Raw genomic sequence first — 19,399 nt, 5'->3', positions numbered from 1 at the left:
TGGGAGTGGGACGGAAGAAGGATGGGCTAGAGGGAGAAGGTGGGCTGTGTTGTGTGATCAGGAGAGGTCTCAGCTGACTTCAGGGGCAGCTCTGGAGCTGGGGTGGCTCTGCAGCATTGGCCTGACTTGGGGGGGGGGGCCGGCCTTTACACACTGGTGTTGACCAACTATTGGCTGAGGCCACCCCCAGAAGGGTGAAGCAGCTCTCCGCAGCATCTTTTCCCAAAGGGGGCCTAATGGGCAAAGGTTGCCTTCTGGCTGCCGTCCCAGTAGTTGGGAGGAAAAGCCCTTCATTCCTGAAGGGGTGGCACAGCAAGGCATCCACTTTCTCATGGGTCAAGCTGCGATGAGAAACTTGGCCAATTTGATGTTCTGCTCTTAGTTTGAAAAGTCAATGTCGTGATGTTTTTGAGGCAGTGTGGAATTTTAAGTCTGCTTTAATGAAACCATTTGGTTTAGTAATTTCATTCAGTCATCCCATGAATATCAAGACCTGCAAACCCCGTATGTGCAAGGCAGGTATGTGTAAGTTAGATACAAAAATGAATTCAAGACATGGGGAGCTCAGAGACTCTCTGGGGAATGAAAGAATGTGAATTACAAGGTGAAATGGCAGCAGTATTGGTGATGATGTAGCAGTTCCTGGTCCTAAGAAATCACAATTCACCCAACCCCAGTTCCCATTTTATTCCTCAATCGGCTGTCCTTTTAAAGCATATTAATAAATGGTATAAATCATGGCTTAATTTCTGCTGCAGGGAAGCCTAGAGTCACAAACGGAATGTAGATGCATGGCAGGACTTACAGATCCATGGCTTCGTGGCTAAGATTTATCATTTCCAATAGACACTTAGTTATCAGAAGTCCCCTGTGCCAGGTAATGCAGCTCTCAACACTGTGATCTATAACCTTCTTCTGGATGTCACTCTTTTCTTCCCCTGATGATTGTATATATTTTACCAGCATATTATAATACATGGCAGATATTACTCAGGGGCCCCATTGAATAAAAATACTATATTAAAAATGTACTTCGACTCACAAATGGAATGCAGCTTCAGCTCTTTTTCACCTGTAAGTCAAAAATGAGGTCTCTGTACAATTAAAAAGCCAAAGTGGGAATTTATATTGGCACCTGGAGGGCTGTGGACCAAGTTCAAGATGATGAAAGGGTATATGTAGAATTCAAATAAGGGCAAAAGAGATCTCATTTGGAACATGTAAAATGCCAAAATTACTGCTTCAGTGTGACATATATACAAGGCATACAGAACTACATGAGATTTTATAGTTTTTAGGAAACATTGGACATCAAACATAGTTTTCCCCAATAAGGCAATTCTGTACCAATGGTTTCATTGACTCACCCATTTACTTATTCATGTATTCATTTTTCCATTCAATATAGGGCTGCTGTGTTGTGCGTGTCCAGGAAGCACCACCGACATCATCATCTATGTGGACAGTGCTCTTGGGGCTGGGCAGTACATAATCCACACAACCATATTTGGTGGGACTGATTCAACAACATATACTGGGTGAGTATGTGCCATGCACTGTGTTTGGCACTGAGAATAGAGCAGTGAACGAGATAGACTAGGGTAAGTTTATTTATGGATGTAAAAACCAGGCAAAAATGGGAGATGAAGGAAGGGCCATACTTTACAGAATTTTGAAGGATGTGTTGCGAATTTTAGTCTTCATTCTAGGAAAAGTTGTAAGATATTAAATTTCCTGTTCAGGAGAATAACTTGTAGCAAGGTCATATTTCTGCATTACGGAGAAGACAGTTGACGTGGAGAAGTACATATGTGGTTGACAATATGGGGACTCTTTTGGTAGCACAAGTGAGAGATGATGGTGGCTTGTCTAGGGTAATGCCAAAAAGGATGGAAGAAGTAGATCGATGAAAGTTTTCAAATGAAATGTCTTATCTCCATTCTGCTATTTTTTGGCCAGTACCACTGAATTATTTTGACCTTTGAGTGCTCTCAGACAATATTAAAAGTCAACTGTTGTGTGTGACTCTGTGAAAAGCAGAATTATTTGATGTTAACATCAAAGACCACTGCCATCAAGTGTTGGGCTTGCCTGTTAATACATCATATAGCCAATAAAACAGTCATTGCCCTTTTATTTATCAGCCTGTTCGACAACATAAAATTTAATCTCTCTTTTCTCTTCCATAACATGTAGCACCTACTTGTTTGGGATTGTGGTGTAGATGCAAAGAGATAATACCTAAAGCACTTAGCACAATGTCTGCTCTATTGTAATTGTTGTTGGCTACTTTTTACTTCTGCTATATTCATACTTATGTTGGAGGTTTGGGATGAGAATTACTCACTCTTTTTTTCTCTAAATTGGTCACCAAAATTTGAGAAAATAGGTGCAGGAGTAAAACAAGAGAGATGAAAATATTAGCTTTATTACCTATATTGTCGAATTCAAGAATGCAGTTGACTTTTTGGCTAAATCTAGCGATTGGTACCAAGGAAATCTGCAATCTGCCCATTGACATTGCTCATGTGCCTCCATCAGGGACACAGAGGGTTTGAGCAAGGCCTGGACCCTGCCCTGACTCAGGGATGCTTACATTGTGGAAGAAGTAAGCAGAACACTCTCATTCCTCTGGTGAACCAGAGAGCAGAGAAACCAAGAGCACAGATTCTGGAGTTAGATTGCCTGAGTAAACCTGGCTGTACTATTCATCAGCCAGCCAGCAGTGTGAGTCTCTCAGAGTTTCTGTGACTCAGTTTCCTCATCTAGAAGAGGGAATGATAAAGTACTACCTCATAGGACTATTGGGAGGATTCAATAAATGAAATGTTGGTGTCTGGAGCATAGAAACCCTAATCTCTATTTGTCATGCCCAGAATCTAAATAAAGAATACAGAAAACATCACACCCTGTGTTTCTCCAACCCCATCTACCAGAGAGGTCACTGTTTTTCCCAAGGGGAAGAGCAAAGGAGGAGAAAATATTTCTGGAAGAGAAGGGAATGCATATTTCCTATGCACTGGCTTCCTGGAGCGTGAGTATAAAGCCCTTCCTCTATGCTGAGCATCAGGACACTAAAGGTTGACCTCCCAGATATCCTATCACTTGATATAGTTGGCCTGGAATCTGTCCTGTCCCTGCAACTTCCTCTCTCCACCTGAAAAGAAGTGGGATTTGTCACACTCATCAGTCTATCCTTCCCATAACATAGGGTGATGTACTGTGCTTTGTATGTACTGTGCTAATGACAACTTGTGCTTGATGGATTTGAACGTAAGCATCTTTCTCTGAGCTATCTTGTTCCTAAGCAACAAAATCGTGAAGGGTGGCTGCCTGGTGGCAAAACCCAGGGCCTGAGCAGAAAGTGTGAGGTTCCCACTAGTCTGCTCTCTTTCTTCAGAACCGTCTAGCCTTCTGGCTCCTGATTTTCAGGACCACACAGAAACTGTCGGATGCCTAAAGCTAACAAAAATGTTCTTATCACAAGGCAAATGCTTTTCACATCCACCTTCCTTACCCCCATTTTTTCTCCTAATCTAGAATGGTTGGACTTCTCCATCCAAAGCAGAAACAAAGAACTGAGAAAAAGTTTGTTATCAGATGAACACCTTGCCTATTTGTTCCCTTCATTTGTACATACGCTCAGTTAAGTTTAGCTAAATGTCCAACACAGAGGAAGGACGAAGTCAAATATGGGATAGTTTCCTTTATTGCACTAGTTACTCTCTGAAATTATTTGTTTGCTCTTGATTATTTGCCTCCCCCAATTACAGTGTCTGTTCAGTGGGACCCTGTCTACTTTGTCTCTTGGACCTCATAGTCTTACAGCGGAGTTTGTTAAACTGTGGCCAGCTGGCCAAATCTGACCTACCACCTCTTTTGTAAATAAAGTTTTATTGGAACACCTTCAGACCTATTGTTTACATACTGTCTGTGGCTGCTTTTGCCCTACCAGGCTGACCTGAGCAGTTGCAACAGAGACTGGGTGGCCCTTAAAACCTAAATTTTTTACTGTGTGGCTCATTACAGAAAATGTTTGTTGATCTCTAGTCTAAACCACTAACTGACATATATTAAGTGCTTAACAAACACTTGTAGAATGAATGAGTAGTAATACTCAGTAAAGGTATACCTGTGTGGCTAAACAGTGGAAGAAAATGCAGATAAATAAAAATAGTGTGTTAAACGGATAGGACTATGCTTAAAACATTTTTTTTCTTTCTAAATACTGTAATTAAGAAGGTCATTAACAATTTTTTTTTGTTATAGCATCAGCTTTTTTTTTTTAACTGAAGTACAGTTGATTTACAATGTTGTGTTAAGAATGTCATTTTTTAAAAAGCAGAAGCAAAATTTTAAGAGTACCATTACCTTGGTAGATTGTTGGGAATATTGAGGTCTTGCAACTTCAAGAATTGCAGAAATCTAGATTATTGAGCTGTTCGCTCATGTTTTCATTTTTAGTTCAAAAGCCAAGCACCCTCATTACTAATTATCGTTTTAATTGTGAGTTAACAGTGGGGAAAGCAAGACCATGGGGATTACTTGAGAAGCTATTCCACAGCAGACTATGCGGGATTTTCAAACACAAATGGAACAGAAACAGACCTGACTTGAGAAGTAATGTAAATAATATTTACCAAGCTGGTCATTCATCAAAATTAAATTGATCCAAGGTCCCATGAGGCTTGGCTATCTTACTCTTGACTCCAGACATAACATTTACCTGATAACTCACAGAGCTCCCAGCCCAGCTCCGTCCTCCCGAGCTTGACACTTCTTACTTTGGCCCTTGAAAAGGAGCCTTCTTTGTTTAAACCTCGATCTGTTAACCAAGAAAAAAAAGCAATGAGCCTTTACATTTTTAAAAGATTGACAAAAGAAAATAGGAGAAGAGACATTTTATTTGTTTCACAGAAGAACGAAAATTGGTCTCGCTCACTGGCTCCATCCATCTCCAGGCTCCTGTGACTCTTGCTTTCTGGCTCTTTGATAACTATTTGCTCATTTGCTTAATGCTCCTTTAGGGGCCTTTCCAACCAGTAGTAGCACGAGCCAAAAGAGGAAAAGCAATCTATTCACCAAAAGGTTGCATTTTTCAAAAAGACATTTTGCATACTCCATTTCACAAAGAAACAACGGTTGAAAGAGCTCCGGGACATTAATTTTTCATAGGCAAAATATTCATCTTTAATGCACATGGCTATAGGTTCAAAAAGTAATGTTAAGCTTGTGTATATTGGCTGGAGGAATGCTATTCAAGACTTCCTCTTAGTTCCCTGCTGCAGAAGAGTTTTACCCCACGGTGTTCAGGGTTTCCCTTTGCATTTCAAAGCCCTGAAATCAAATACAATCAAGGATGCATGTTGGATTTGGATGGGGAGAGGGCATGTATTTATGTAAATTTGCAGGCATTTACATCCTTAATGAACACTGGTGTCATTTTTTTCTAAAGTAACTCAACAAGAGGGTGCAAATGATTTGACTCTCTTGTCTAAAGTTAGTAAAAGACCACAGTGGCCTGGCCACCTGAATGACCTCATTAAACATGGCTGTCCCAACCCGCCTAGAGCTCCCATTTGTAATTAATCATGAAAATAGCAAGATTACGCAGAATTCAATTATGATGAAGGCTCAACTTGTCTCTTTGGAAGAGAAAATCGAAGTAATTCTGAAGCTCAGGATGATACAGCTCTTTGTAAAGGTTCACTTCAGAATTGACCTTTCTTGAGTGGAGAGGTGAAATGTCTTAGACTGAACAAGACAAGGCAGCAGCCCCAGTAAAATAGCACTGTCGTATATAAACACACAGAGAACAAAGAGACAAAGTAGGACAGAATGCCAGAGACACTCAAACAGTCATGCAAACAGAAACGGAGCAGGGATGCTACTTGTGAATCTGCTTCGTAAGGGACGTATTTTCTTAGGCCAATAACATATCTTTCTACACAATTTCAAACGTAGGATATCACTTAAGCCTCTTTTTGCTCCATATCTAAAGCTACAGGAAGTCCAGCAGCCATGTATTCTGCTTTTATTAGGTTGAGTATATCCAGATGATTTTAATAAAGTTTTAAAAGGACATTAGTTTCCTGCTATTTCAATGAAAACCACTTGCGAAATGAATTTAAAGCAATAGATCTATTTCATGTCAACACGGGCTTTCTGTATGCAAATACACAGCCTTTTATAACAGCCAACAAAACAACACACAGACACCATCATCAACTGTGTGCAACATGGAAGAAAAATGTCATCGTTGTAAATGTTTAAGGAGGAAGAAATGGAGAGGATGATGGGTGCCAGGGTAGGCTGCCCAGATTCCCCATCAGGACTGAGGGTCTTATTACTTCCACTGCTGAAAGCTTAGCCTCTACTGGAGTCCCTCCTGGGAACTGTCAGCCAAATAATGTCTTGTTCTAGGTCATGCCTGTTCTCTGGAGACAGCTCACCATCCAATGACAGGTCACTATGTATATGCAGATGGGAGGGTGGGGAGAGGTGCATAAATACTTGGTCCCCTGACATCAGGTGACCTGAGGGGCCATTCCAGCTGGCAGCTGCTTAGATCTTCTTTGCGACTATAGTGCATTTCAGCCTCTCCTTGGGTCCAGTTCCACTTCCTGCAATTTCCCACAGGGTTTAATCTGAAGAGCACTGGTTGCAAATTTCCACCTCTCAGCCAGTTTCCCAGGGAACCCAAGCTAAGATGGTGAAGCATATTCCCTCTCAATTTTTCTCTCACTGATTTTATTTTTAACTTTTTATTATGGAAATAGGCAAACAGACACAAAAGCCAAGAAAAGAGTATAATTCAGCAAACTTATAAACATCTTTCCATTCATTTATCCTTTTTGGAAACTGCATGCTTTTAAAGTAAATAATTTCACACATAAATACTTCAGTACGTATCTAACATATAAAGGTTTTTAAAGCAATAACCATGCTGCTATTATAACATAGAAAATTAACCATAATCCCTTAAAGTCCTCTAAAACCCAATCTGTGATCAATAGTCCTTAATTGTTTCCAATCTTTTTTAAGAGTACACATTGATTGGTGAATTTTATTCCCAGTTCCAAGACTCACCCTCACCTTCAGGTGAGCATGACCCCCTCGCCAAGATCCTTCCCTTGGCCTCCTATCTCCACCTCATCTCCCTCTCAGGAAGCCTTTCCTACTACTGTCAGGTGAACTTTCCTAAGGTTCAGTTCTGTTGTGAATATTTCCCAGCATAAACTGCACTGTTTCTCAAAGTAATCTGTCAGCTGCTTTTTAAGGAAGGGAAAAAAAATGATAAAATGGATAATCTGTGATCAAATATATTTGGGAAATGCTATGAATTTTATCCTTTTCTTGGACATTCATAATGCACATTAGCCTAGTCAAGATTCTGGGAAGTCCTCCAGTAAAGAACCTATTGAACCTTTTTCACCCAGTATTTTCCAGACCCATCTGATCATCCAACACTGTGTCTAAGCCCTGCTAACAGCCTACAGAAACTGTGCTCTGCGCAGCACCCCTTGGGCATTCACTGACTTCCTGGAATGGCATTCAAGGTCCTCTAGAACCGAACCATCCTCCAAGTACTTGGTCTAGAATTTTCCCTTCTCTGGCCCTTTGGTTCCCTCTGCCTTGGACAGTCTTTTCATTGAATCTCTTTTTGTTGAAATCTATCACATGCTTCAAATTCCAGATTCTCCTAAAAAATGATACAAATGAACTTATTACCAAAGAGGGAAGAGGGTGGTGGGATAAATTGGGAGTTTGGGATTAACAAATACACACTACTATATATAAAACAGATAAACAGCAAGACCTACTTATAGCACAGGGAACTGTATTCAATGTCTTGTAATAACCTACAATGGAAAAGAATCTGAAAAAGAATGTGTGTGTGTGTGTGTGTGTGTGTGTGTATAACTGAATCACTATGCCGTACACTAGAAACTAACACAACACTGTAAATCAACTATACTTCAATTTAAAAAAGAAACAAATTTCAGATTCTCTAAGAAGTCTTACACAAATCTCCCAGCCAGAATTAATTTTTTCCTTCTCTGAATTCTCAAAATACTTGCGCAGTATATGGCGGCAACAAAGACATCAGACTCTGAATCATGGTTTTGTAGGTTCCCAGCAATAGGAGTTTCTCATTTACAAAATGGGAATAATACAACATTTACCCTGATAGAATAGTTGTGTGGGTTAAACAAGAGAATCAATGAAGGCGGGTGCCATTAAATCTAAGATCTTGAAGTCAGAGATTGTAGAGAATTCATCTTTATAGTTTCTGATGAATCTTGTATAGTTTTGAATACAACAGATCTTGATTTCTGTTTGTTGGATTGCTACAGCTGACTGCTGACAGACATTCTGGGTCATGCCCTATCTTCTTAACCTATTGATGAGATAAATGATCTATGTCTTTGGGGGGAAATTCTATGTTTTAGGCTGTGATCATTCATCCTAAGTGTGCCCTTATATGCTGGATGGACTTTGGAAGGTCACTTACCCTCTCTGGAACTCAGTTTCCAGATTTGTAAAATTTAAGGGACTGGGCTAAATCATTGACTCTCAAAAAGTGTTCTAAATCACCAAGAACTTTAAAAAACTAGTCCTCCATGATTTGAGAGACTTTAAAAAAAAAGCACTAGTTGAAGTAACAATCAATGATCTTCCTATATTTTTTATCATCAGTCATATAAAAACCTTGATTTTTATTTGCTTACTCAGCCTCCATCACAAATAAGTGGACAGTTTTCCCCTGGGCTTTCTATAATATTGAACCACAGGACTTAGACACAGATTGGGGCCTTCAATGATATATAAAGAACATAAGCTGGCAATCATTGTTCTAAATCATTTTTACGGTGTTTTTTTGCTTAAAAATTCTTTGATGCTCTGAATTAATAAGCCATTCAAGATTCAGTGTGTTTACTCACCTTTTCTCTATGTGCTTATATAGCTTGTGTTACTGTTGTAAAAGACATGAGTCCTAGGGGAGGGCAGGCATCTCAGCCTGAGTAATGAGTAGGCATTATCTAGACAAGTAATACAATGAGAAAGTGGGGTAGGAACAGTGATCTGGCAGAGGGAACTGATACACAGGTCCAAACACTACAGAGGTCAGAGAGAGTTTGATACTTTGGGGAACTCGTCTGTGTGTGTGTATGTGTGTATACACATGTGCACACATGTGGCACACATGTGTACTGGGTAATGCTGTAAAATGGATTTCTAACTATGTGCCGAGGTCAAGAAACTTTGCTCAACATGACTCCATACTTCAAGAGGCTTTCTTCCAAAAGCCTGCTGCAAGTCACCATGGGAACCAGGTGGGAGACATCAACAAAGCAGCTCAAATCCATCTTTCCCGCTAAACCACGGGGCTCAAGAGAGCATGTCCTACTGCTGATAACGTTGAGCATCTACCGACAAACTCAAATTAAAAGGACTTCCTTCAGAACACCCAGAAATGGACTGCTTCAGAGAGACACTTCGGTTGGTTTGTCAGCAGCAGTTTTGGGCCATTTCTGTGGTGTTAGATATTTGTGGTCTCTTCAGCTTCCTGCGGCTCAGTCGCTTTTTTGCTTAGCATCTACCATGGGAGAGCAGGGACCTGCCATCTGTGCCGGGAACTTCAAAGATGTGTTTTGGTTTACATTCTGTTACAATGAAGTCAATGCAAATTGTTTTTATGTTGCTTTAAAAATTTTTTTTTATTTTACTTACTTTTGGAAGGGGGAGACTCAGGAGAATGAGCAAGTACCGGCCGTGGTTCAACATGGTGTTGGCTTGACTTTAAGAAAAAATGTCTAACAGATGTTAGTTTTGATTCATTGTTTTCTGTGGGAATTGACTTTTTGCTATTTTTCAAATTCTGTTTGGATCCAGATTTGTCTTAGTAGGGAAAATGCTAAATTTCCATTTGGAGATATTCGCTTTAACAGTGGCAATGTGCCATAATCTCCTCCTATCTTTCCTTAGTTTTTTTGGAAATAACACAAACACTTCCTTGAGCTTGAGGCTGACCTGAACTTCATTTACTTCTCTTTCAAAGGTCAACTGAAAGGCATTATTTCTCACGGAGGAAAAGAATCTCAATCAGAGCTGAGAGTGAACCAGAAGAGACCTTAGAGGGAACTTAATCCAGTTCCTACTGATTTTGTAGAAGAGGCAATCAAGCTTTAGACAGATGCTGTAAATTGCCCAAGGACAAGAGGTGCCTGGTGGCAGAGCTGGACCTATAACTGAGTTCAGGAGGACCAGACAAGGCTCTTTCCATTTGGCCTCTCTGCCTCTTCAAACGCTCAGCAATAGTTCCGCCAAGATGGTGGTTTCATGGAGAACACTAGCCATGCAAGTCAGATAAATGTCACTATACATTTTGTGACCGGCAAGAAAACCTCAGAAGTAATCAATATTGTAGAATTAGACATTTTATTTATTGGTTATTTGAGCTTATTTTTCATAGTCGGTGTCTCTTGAGAAAATTGGTAGTTTGTTATGGGTATTTACTGTGACAGATAATAAGACGGAAGGAAGTTTCTAAAGAATAGTTAATTTTCTTATGTGCTACATAGAATAGTTTTTCCCCTAAAATTATGATTATTGGAGGTGTGTAAATTATAATCAGAGGAATTAGCCAAATCACACACTGGAAGTTGGACTTGGGGAAGGAAAGTTTCTAATAAATTAGACAAGAGTTTTTCAACCTCAGCACCATTAACATTTACACCAGACAATTCTTTGTTATGGGGGGCTAACCTGTGATTATAGGACGTTTAGTAACATCCCTGGCTTCTATCCAGTAGATGCCAGCAATATACCTCCAGTGGTGATAACCAAAATTTTTTCTGGACCTTGTCAAATGTGCCCTAGGGGATAAAATTGCTCCCAATTGAGAATCACTAATTTAGACAAGTCTGGTTGTTTAAAATTTAAGGAGCTGGTTTCTTTATTAAAAGAGAGGCAGAGACAGAAGGAGAGGAAGAGGAAGAGGGGTGGGGGAGAGAGGAGGGTATTATTCTTTCTGATTATAAATGTAAAAATATTTATGTTTATAAAATATGGAAACATATGTAACATGAATAATACCAGATTACTTGAAGATCAGTCTCAACCTAGTGTCACAGTCAACAAAGTCACAAGTCTGACATTTAAAAAACAATGAAAATAAATTTAGCTCTCTACTGAAACCTCCCTAGGAGATCTGGGGACAGGAAATAGACTTCAAGACCCCTGAAATGCCCTTAAATCCCTCTTCAACTATCCATTAGTTTCTCTCATCACAGGAGTTGCTCCTTTACAATCTCACTTCTTCTCTCTCCAACTCGACTTTGCTGGCTGCCTGTCTCCCCTCCCTGCCCAGGCTTTAGTGTCTACCAACTCAGTTCTTCCACATGTGGCTCTCCAGCCTTTCTGGTCCAGATCCAGGTAACCTCTTCCCATGTGGCTGCCTGACCCATTGCCTAGATCCACACAACTGAAGTCCTGGACCTCAGGCAAATTCTAACTCTTCCATGGAATATTCTGAGACGAGGGAAGGTTTTACACCTAGACAAGACTATTTTTATCTCAGTCATACTAGAAAGAAGAAAATCAGTATCAGCTGCAATTCTGCTACCCACAAACCCCAGAGTCAATAAAGGTGGATGTCTAGGTAGGTGGCTTAGACACCTGGGGCTGTGAGAAGAGAATGAAAGTGAAAATATATGGTTTGCATTCCCCAATCATGGAGGGAAAATACAATGACCTGACCTTTCCTTCCACATTCTTTTTTCCATTGAATTCTGAGGCTGACTTCTGGATGTTTCTATTTTATATGGGGCTACCACCACCACCACCACCATTGTCATAATCATCATTTATTTAGTACTTACTATGTGCCACAGTGTAATAAGCATTTACAAGAATGTCATACTTAACTCTCATTACCACTACTAACATAGGTGCTATTAATATTTCCAATTGACTGGTGAGGAAATTGAGTCTCAATGAAATTGAGCGGTTATGTAAGCTATCCAGGACCACACAGTTGTTAATTTTTTTTTTATTGAAGTCTAGCTGTTTTACAATGTTGTGTTAATTTCTGGTGTACAGCATAGTGATTCAGTTATAAAAATGTGTGTATATATATATTCCTTTTAATATCTTTTTCATTATAGGCTATTACAAGGTATTAACTATAGCTTCCTGTGCTATACAGTACAACCCTGTTGTTTATCTATTTTACGTATAGTAGTCAGTATCTGCAAGTTCTGAATTTTCAATTTATGCCCCTCTTTTCCCCCTAGTAACTGTAAGTATTTTTTCTGTGTCTGTGAATTTGTTTCTGTTTTGTAAATAAGTTCACTTGTGTCATTTTTTTAGATTCCACATATAAGTGATATCATATGGTATTTTTCGTTCTTTCTGGCTTACTTCACTTAGTATGATGGTCTCCAGGTTCATCCGTGTTGCTGCAAATGGGATTATTTTACTCTTTTTTATGGTTGAGTAGTATTCCATTGTGTGTGTGTGTGTGTGTGTGTGTGTGTGTGTGTGTGTGTGTGTGTGTGTATACATGCCACAACTTCTTTATCCAATCATCTGTTGATGGACATTTAGGTTGCTTCCATGTCTTGTCTATGTAGCTCTTGATTTTTTACTTATAAGTGAAAGACAAAGAAAGTCCCATGCTCAAGAAGCTCTGGTCTCACCTCTACCTTTGTCATGTGTCTGTCCTTTGGACACCTAGTGCACCAGGTGGCCAGGTGAGGAGCATCGTGCTGCCATTTCCATCCATCTTCCAACAGAGGTTCATGGGTGGCTGGAGGAGGGCTGGTCAGGTAGGCAATAGGAGACACTTGGCCCATGATTTCCATTGTAAAAACCTATTCAAATATTCTTCCCCATGCAAGTCAGCCGTGCCTGCTCTAGATCTGTTGGAAGTGTCATGTGGCCTTGCTACTCCAAGTATACTCCACAGGCCTGCAGCATCAACGTCACCTGGGAACTTGTGAGAAATGCAGAATCTTGGGCCACACTCCAGACTAACTGATTAGTTTCCCCAGTGACTTGAATACAGTCCCTGAGGATGTCAGAAGGTGGTTCCAATAAAAGACCTCCATGGACCAGTGGTTCTCACACTGAGCATATGTCAAGTTTACTTGGAAGGCTTGAGAAATCACAGATTGCTGAGTGCCACTCACCCCTCCCACTGTGCTAGGGTTTTAGAGTCTATAGATCTGAGGTGGGGCCCATAATTTTCAATTTCTAACAAATTCCCAGGGGGTCTGGGACAGACCACGGTTTGTGAACCATTGCTATAACAAACCAATAAACGGAGAACTGTTCAAAGTTAAACCAAACTAAAGCAGTTGATTTCTAACAGGTCCCAGGACTGTTAATATGCTAACACTTGGTTTCTCAAACTCTTGGGTTGTTGAAACTATTTTGGGGGACAGGAGGAGCAAAATACCAGTCCAGATTAGTATTTCATGAAAGGAACTTTGGGAACCAATGTTCTGCAAACAAACCATATAAAGTTTGGCAATTATGATGAGAGAGGAAAAAAAAAGCTGAATGTGGTAAAGTGACCCCTCTGGTTGGGTGAGGAGTAGTCTTGGTTTTGGTGTAGTGTCAGCACAGCTGTTACGTCTTTTACGAATAGCACATTTCTCCAAGCACTTTGTACAGATTGAAAATAAATGATAAATTAATGAGATTCACATAACACAGACTAGGAATTTAAAAGGGTCCAAAAATATATCTGCAACATTCAAATTGCTGTTTCATTCCCCCCTATTGAAATACAAGCCAAGAATAAAACATTGATTAAATAGAGAGCATGACATTTCACTCCTGTGCTGCTGGATGCCAGCCTAGACAAAGAGCCGGTTAAATTCGAAAGACAGAGCCCTTTTGTGAGGCAGTAAGTTCATCTGGGAGAAATATTAAGTGAACTCTCCAACAAGAGAGTTCTCCAGCATCTTTCTTTACTTACAACGCTGAGAGGTACTAGGTAAAATCACATTGAAAATGTACCAAGGAAGGAGGATGGAGGAATATATTAAAGGTTGAAGTTGGGGCACCTATAAAACTCGACCTTTGCCTCCCAGTGAGGGAAATTTATATTAGGAAATGAAAATCAAAAATGAGAAATGAGCAAGAAAATGCATTCTCCTGAGCAAACAAAACACAAAATGTCAATTTTATTGTATTTTCTGTGGGTAGGAGTATAGCAGTGGACAAAATGGACATTTTGCTCTACTCTCTAAGATCGCACAGTGATAGGAGTACAGGTTCAAAAACAATAAAATGATAAATTGAATACGAGTTACTTTTGAAGACAACCAAGGAGACGAGATGGAGAAAAACAGTTTGGGTCAAGTGGCTTTAGAAACTGTGCTCAGGGAAACCTTCTCCTGTGATTTATTTGAGCTAAGAAAGAAAAAAAATAGAAGAAAGAATGCACATAAATGTTTAGAGGTAAAGAGCATTTTGGAAATCCAAAAGAGTGTATGAAAAGGACTGTATCTGGGAAAGAAACTGGGGTGTTTACAGAACAGAAAGGAGATCACATTAACTGAAGACTTGCTTTGTACCCAGTGACCATGGAGTCATAGGTGTGAGTCTGAGTGTGTGTGTGTGCAGGTGTCAGGTTGGAATGGGGGTGATGATGTTGAAAATCAAGTTAGATCTTGGCCTCCTGATTGGGGCCATTTCATTTCCCATGATTCATTCATGCAGCCCCCCTAAATGCTAAAGCCGTGTTAATACATAACAAAGAAATCATTTGACTGGGTACAGTTTGACATGTAGAGTCATGTGTGGTGTTAGTAACTATTGTTCTTGCTAAAATAGTCTTTTATATCCCCGGCCTGTGGCTGAGAGCTATTCCTTGACATTCATGGTAAGTTCAGTTTTGGGCAAACAACTTTAACAATTTAACGTTGCTCAAAACTTTAAATCCTTAAGTTTGCTCATCACATATCTTCATGTAGCACTAAAATGAAAGATGAAAGTGGCTTTGGACCAATACTGGGGAATGCTGAGCCTCTGATGGCCCAAATGCATTCTCCTTGTTACATATTATAGTAAAACAGTTTCAGATGAATGGATTTATTAGGGAGATTTTAAATACAAAGAAATGATTGATTGAGGTATTTAGTAAAGTACAGATAAAGATTTCTTAACTCAAGACTTACAACAATGAATATGCAAAGAATATAAATATAGGCAAAAATAATTTTGTTGGAAGAATCTTTTAGAAAGGAAATGCACAGAAGATTAATTTAATGAAAATAAAGAAGCATGCAGAAAGATCTCCAAAGGTTGGGGTTAATTATCAAATTGTTTTACTAAAGTCAAACAGGGAATTCATTCCTGAAAGACAAAGAGGGCTGGCAAGTGAATCCAACACAGCAAGACAGCTCAGACTTGTACAAAGGAAACAGTTATCTTTCCTCCCATGATTTTCAACCCTATGAATCTGGATATTTGCCTTCTAAGAAGTTCAAATCCTTCAAATAGAAACTCTCTCACTGTCCAACAGAGCACGGGCTATGTGATGACTTCATCACTCATGAGTCCCAAATATTGTACTTGCTCTGTGCTTTTAAGTGGCACAAAGTTAATCAAGGCCGGCTGCAATCATTCGAGGAAGAGGCAAAAATCTGCTTTTCTTTTCCTTTCTGCAAGATGACCTGATTGTGTAATCATACCCCAGCCGAATCTGGCTTGTGTTGTTAGAGGAATTATCTCCTCATTAAAAAGAAATCTTAATAGGCCTAATTTGAGGGCTGCTTTTGTCTGTAACTTGATCAAGAGGGTAATGACTGTGAACCATGCTCAACAGACGGAGAGTAAAAGAAAGTCAGAAACATTAAACAGTGCAGATTATAGTCACATTAGAGCGCTTTTGATATGCAAATGAGGCACAAGGCAAAAAATAAAAACTAAATGGACTGGCTTCTAATTTCCTCGATACTCTCCTTAGGGCTTGCAGGAAAATCTGAGTCTCTAAGAAATGGTGTAGTTTGAGAGACATACAATTGCTCTTGTCAGGGCCTTAGTCTCCTCAGTTGTAAAATGGGGTAACAATGTTTATAATGACTATAATAGGGTTGTTATAAGGATGAAATGAGTTAATATATGTGACGTATAGAGAATAGGGTCCGGGTTTCTAATCCATCCAGCACATAGCTAATGATAGCACTAACTATAAGGTTTAGGTATTATTACTGGTTTTGTTATTATTATTGGCATTCTTTGTCTATTCTATATGAACAAGAATATCAGTCATAAGACTCACAGAACTTGAGGACAGGAAAAACTTTAGGGTATTGTTTCCAGAACTTTGCTCCATGAATATCCACTGTTATTTTAGATATTAGTTGCAAAATGAGCTTCTCGGTTTAATGACTTTTGGGAAATGCTAGGTTAAATAAAATCAAAATCAGGTCACCATAGGACCTTTCAGGGTCTTTAATATGCCAGCAATGTGCATCTCAAAGGGGTGAGCATCTATTCAGTCTTTCCTAAATTTATTTGACCTCAAACCCATTTTTTATAGACTATCTCATAACCCCCCAAGGAACACATTTGTTCTAGAAGAAAATTATGGATGATAACTCAGTGATGCTCAAGGAGGAAAATGACTTCTCCCAAACCCTCAACTAGTTAGAGGCAGAGTCTGGACTTAAGCCTGGGTCTCCTGGGGCCTCTAGGATGCTTTGCATAAAGCTCTCATCTTGATCTGATCTGCATTTCTGTAGGAAAAGCTCTTGGGTGGAGTGAGGAGGAAAGCCTGGTGGTTAAAAGCATAGACCTAGTTGCAGTGCCCACTTCCCACTGTATAATCTCATGCAAGTTATTTCACTTTCCTGGGCCTCACTGATTTTTTGTCTTTTTTTCCTCCACTGAAAATAGGGGTAATGACTGTACCTGCCTTGTGGGGTTGTTGAGAACTGAAATGACATAATGCATATAAAACACCTAAATTATAAACAACTTACCATTGTTCCTGGCAGATAGTACTCAAAATAGGTTGCCAGTTATTGATAAACTGTTTTTAAAGGTGGGGCAGATCGCATAGCAGAGAAGGAAGATCTGATGACAATGAATGGTTGGCTGTCAACTTCTGTTTAAGAGTTTGTCAGCGCAAGTCCCTCTTTAATGCTCTACTCCGAGCAATGCTGGGAAGCTCTCTGCATCACTGAACTATCATGTGGCCAAGAAAAGAAGACTGTTAACCTTTTCAGGAAGGATAGAAGGTTCTGGTCTAGGCTTGGAGACTTTGGATTCTACTGCAGATATTTCAGGAAGCATCCAGAGGGCCCCTAGTCCCATGCTCCTCAAACAGGCTAGGAGGGACATAGTGAGCCAAGGGTCAGGCTTATCTGGGAACTTCCAGTAACCAGTCCACGAGGCTAAGTACAGACATTGAGAGTCAGCCTTTGGAGACTTTCAGAGCAATTTGCAGAGTAATTTTATGTCTCCACAAATGTTAAATCCCAATAACAACTCTTAAAATGAGGCTTATAATTTCATACCTTTTTATGATTTCATTTTTCAGGTGAATGATTTGTATTACATTTTACAAAAGCAATCTAGGACAGACTGAATATTAAAATAAAACAAAATAAACTGTAATTTGTTCTTTACCTTAGCTAGCTGGAGAATTAGTCTAAAACAGTGGTCCTCATAAGTGTGGTCCTGGACCAGCAAAATCAGCATCTCTTGGGAACCTGTTAGAGATGCAATTCTTACTCCCACACCAGAGTAGCTGCATTAGATTCCAGGTAGGGCCCAGGGGTCTTTATTTTAACAAGCCCTTTAGGTGATTTATAGATACACCATAATTTTGAAAGCATTGAGAACATCTCCAGGATAATTGTATCTTCTTCCAAATTCAGTAGAACAGGAATAAGAATTATATCCCAAACTCTGCTGTGCAAAAATAATATGGCACTATTGCTCTGTAATCAAATTAAATTTTACTCTGAACTATTGTTTATTCAGATTGGAAGTAATTTCAGTGTCACTTAGGATTACGTTTGGTTATGGGTAATGGAAACCGCAAAGGATAGTGGCTTGATCAGTAAGCAGATTTCTGAAAACAAAAGCCAAGTAGCAAGGGTTCTCCTGAGATGAATTCTACTTTCTGCCCTACAATCCAAATCCTCTGAAACAAGGGGACACAGAGGCCTGCCTACCTTTTTTTAATAGAATAGGAAAAATGCAAGGAGAAAGCCCAAACCACAATGCATTATACTATTCTCCTGTACCAACACTGGTATTTAATCATCCACTGTGATAATCATGGGCACAGACCAATGCCTAGAACATCTGAGGCCCATTGTGAGTATCTTGGAGTTGCTTATGAATCAGATAGTTTTTTCCCCCTTTAATTATTGGCTGCTGAGGTCTTTAAAATTCCATTCACAGATTTTGGAACCCAAATTATTTTCTTCTCATCTTCAATGGTCTGTCTGTTTAGGATTCTCTCATTTATTATAGATTTTTATTTTCTTGGTACATTTCTTTATAACTAGAAGAATGCTCAGGCAAAAAATGTGGTGGAAGCATATTTTTACAAATTTACTCTCATGTCCTTAGTATTGAAGTCAATCTCTAATTGAAAAATTAGTCTCCAGGAGGGACAAATTAGATCTTGAGACTGATGCTTTGTGCAAATTTAATTTCTATCCAATCTGCTCTATTTCTGTAGGTTCCTTTCTTCATTGTTTTCAGTTTGCAGCTAGGGATTCCGTATTTCCATTGGCCTGGACTACTAGAAACGACGTTTATATAGTGATTTAAAAAAAAAAATTAAGTGAAAACATTGACCACTTTAAAATGATCTGTCATACATTTTCCAGCATCTACTACTGTGTCTAATGAAGTATGTAATATTTGTTAGTGTATTAATCAGTTATATATTTGTTACATATTCATTTAGTTGTAGAGTTTTTAAAAAGATATAGTCAGAGACCAAATTTGATTAATTGCTTTTTATGTTTCCCAGTATCTGCTGTTTCATTGGTTCAGTCTGTCTTTTGCTTCAGAATAAAAAGTCCTCAGAAAATATAATCTTTCGAACTTAGATATATTTGAAGCTGATTTACCTTCTATCTCTGTTTAATTCTCCTAACAAAGATTTTCAGAAAAAAAAAGAAGAAAAAGGGAAGCTCATCAAATCAAATATTATATCACTTACACTAATTTTATGGGAATAACTTGTTATGCAATTTGGGTATCAGCCTCATTCTATACTTCTCTTAACTTTCACACGCTAAGATACCTTTTCCTTCAATTTTCTTGCTTAGATTTAAAGAATAAAATACTGCAATTCCACTCAAAGACATCCACTTTTTAAGATTTTAGTTCATTTCCTTCTAATCTCAAAGGT

The 19,399-nt window shown here is 39.1% G+C and overlaps 1 long non-coding RNA gene across 6 annotated transcripts in view; it reads left to right on the top strand.

The window, feature by feature from the left end:
• The window catches only part of LOC105095245 (uncharacterized), a 310,436-nt gene that overhangs the window by 141,069 nt on the left and 149,968 nt on the right, over positions 1–19,399 (top strand). For 2 of the 6 annotated variants that reach the window (XR_004142522.2, XR_010384819.1), the window contains exon 4: positions 1,409–1,538. This is a non-coding gene — a long non-coding RNA (uncharacterized LOC105095245). Of the gene's footprint in view, positions 1–1,408; positions 3,911–19,399 lie in introns of those variants that run through there. The other 4 variants (XR_010384817.1, XR_010384816.1, XR_010384820.1 and 1 more) reach the window with 3 other exon arrangements.

Source organism: Camelus dromedarius, chromosome 17 (genome assembly GCF_036321535.1).
Source record: "Camelus dromedarius isolate mCamDro1 chromosome 17, mCamDro1.pat, whole genome shotgun sequence".
Classification (NCBI taxonomy): Eukaryota; Metazoa; Chordata; class Mammalia; order Artiodactyla; family Camelidae; genus Camelus; species Camelus dromedarius.
The sequence above is the reverse complement of the archived record's forward strand: the minus strand, read 5'-3'. Positions and strand labels throughout refer to the sequence as shown.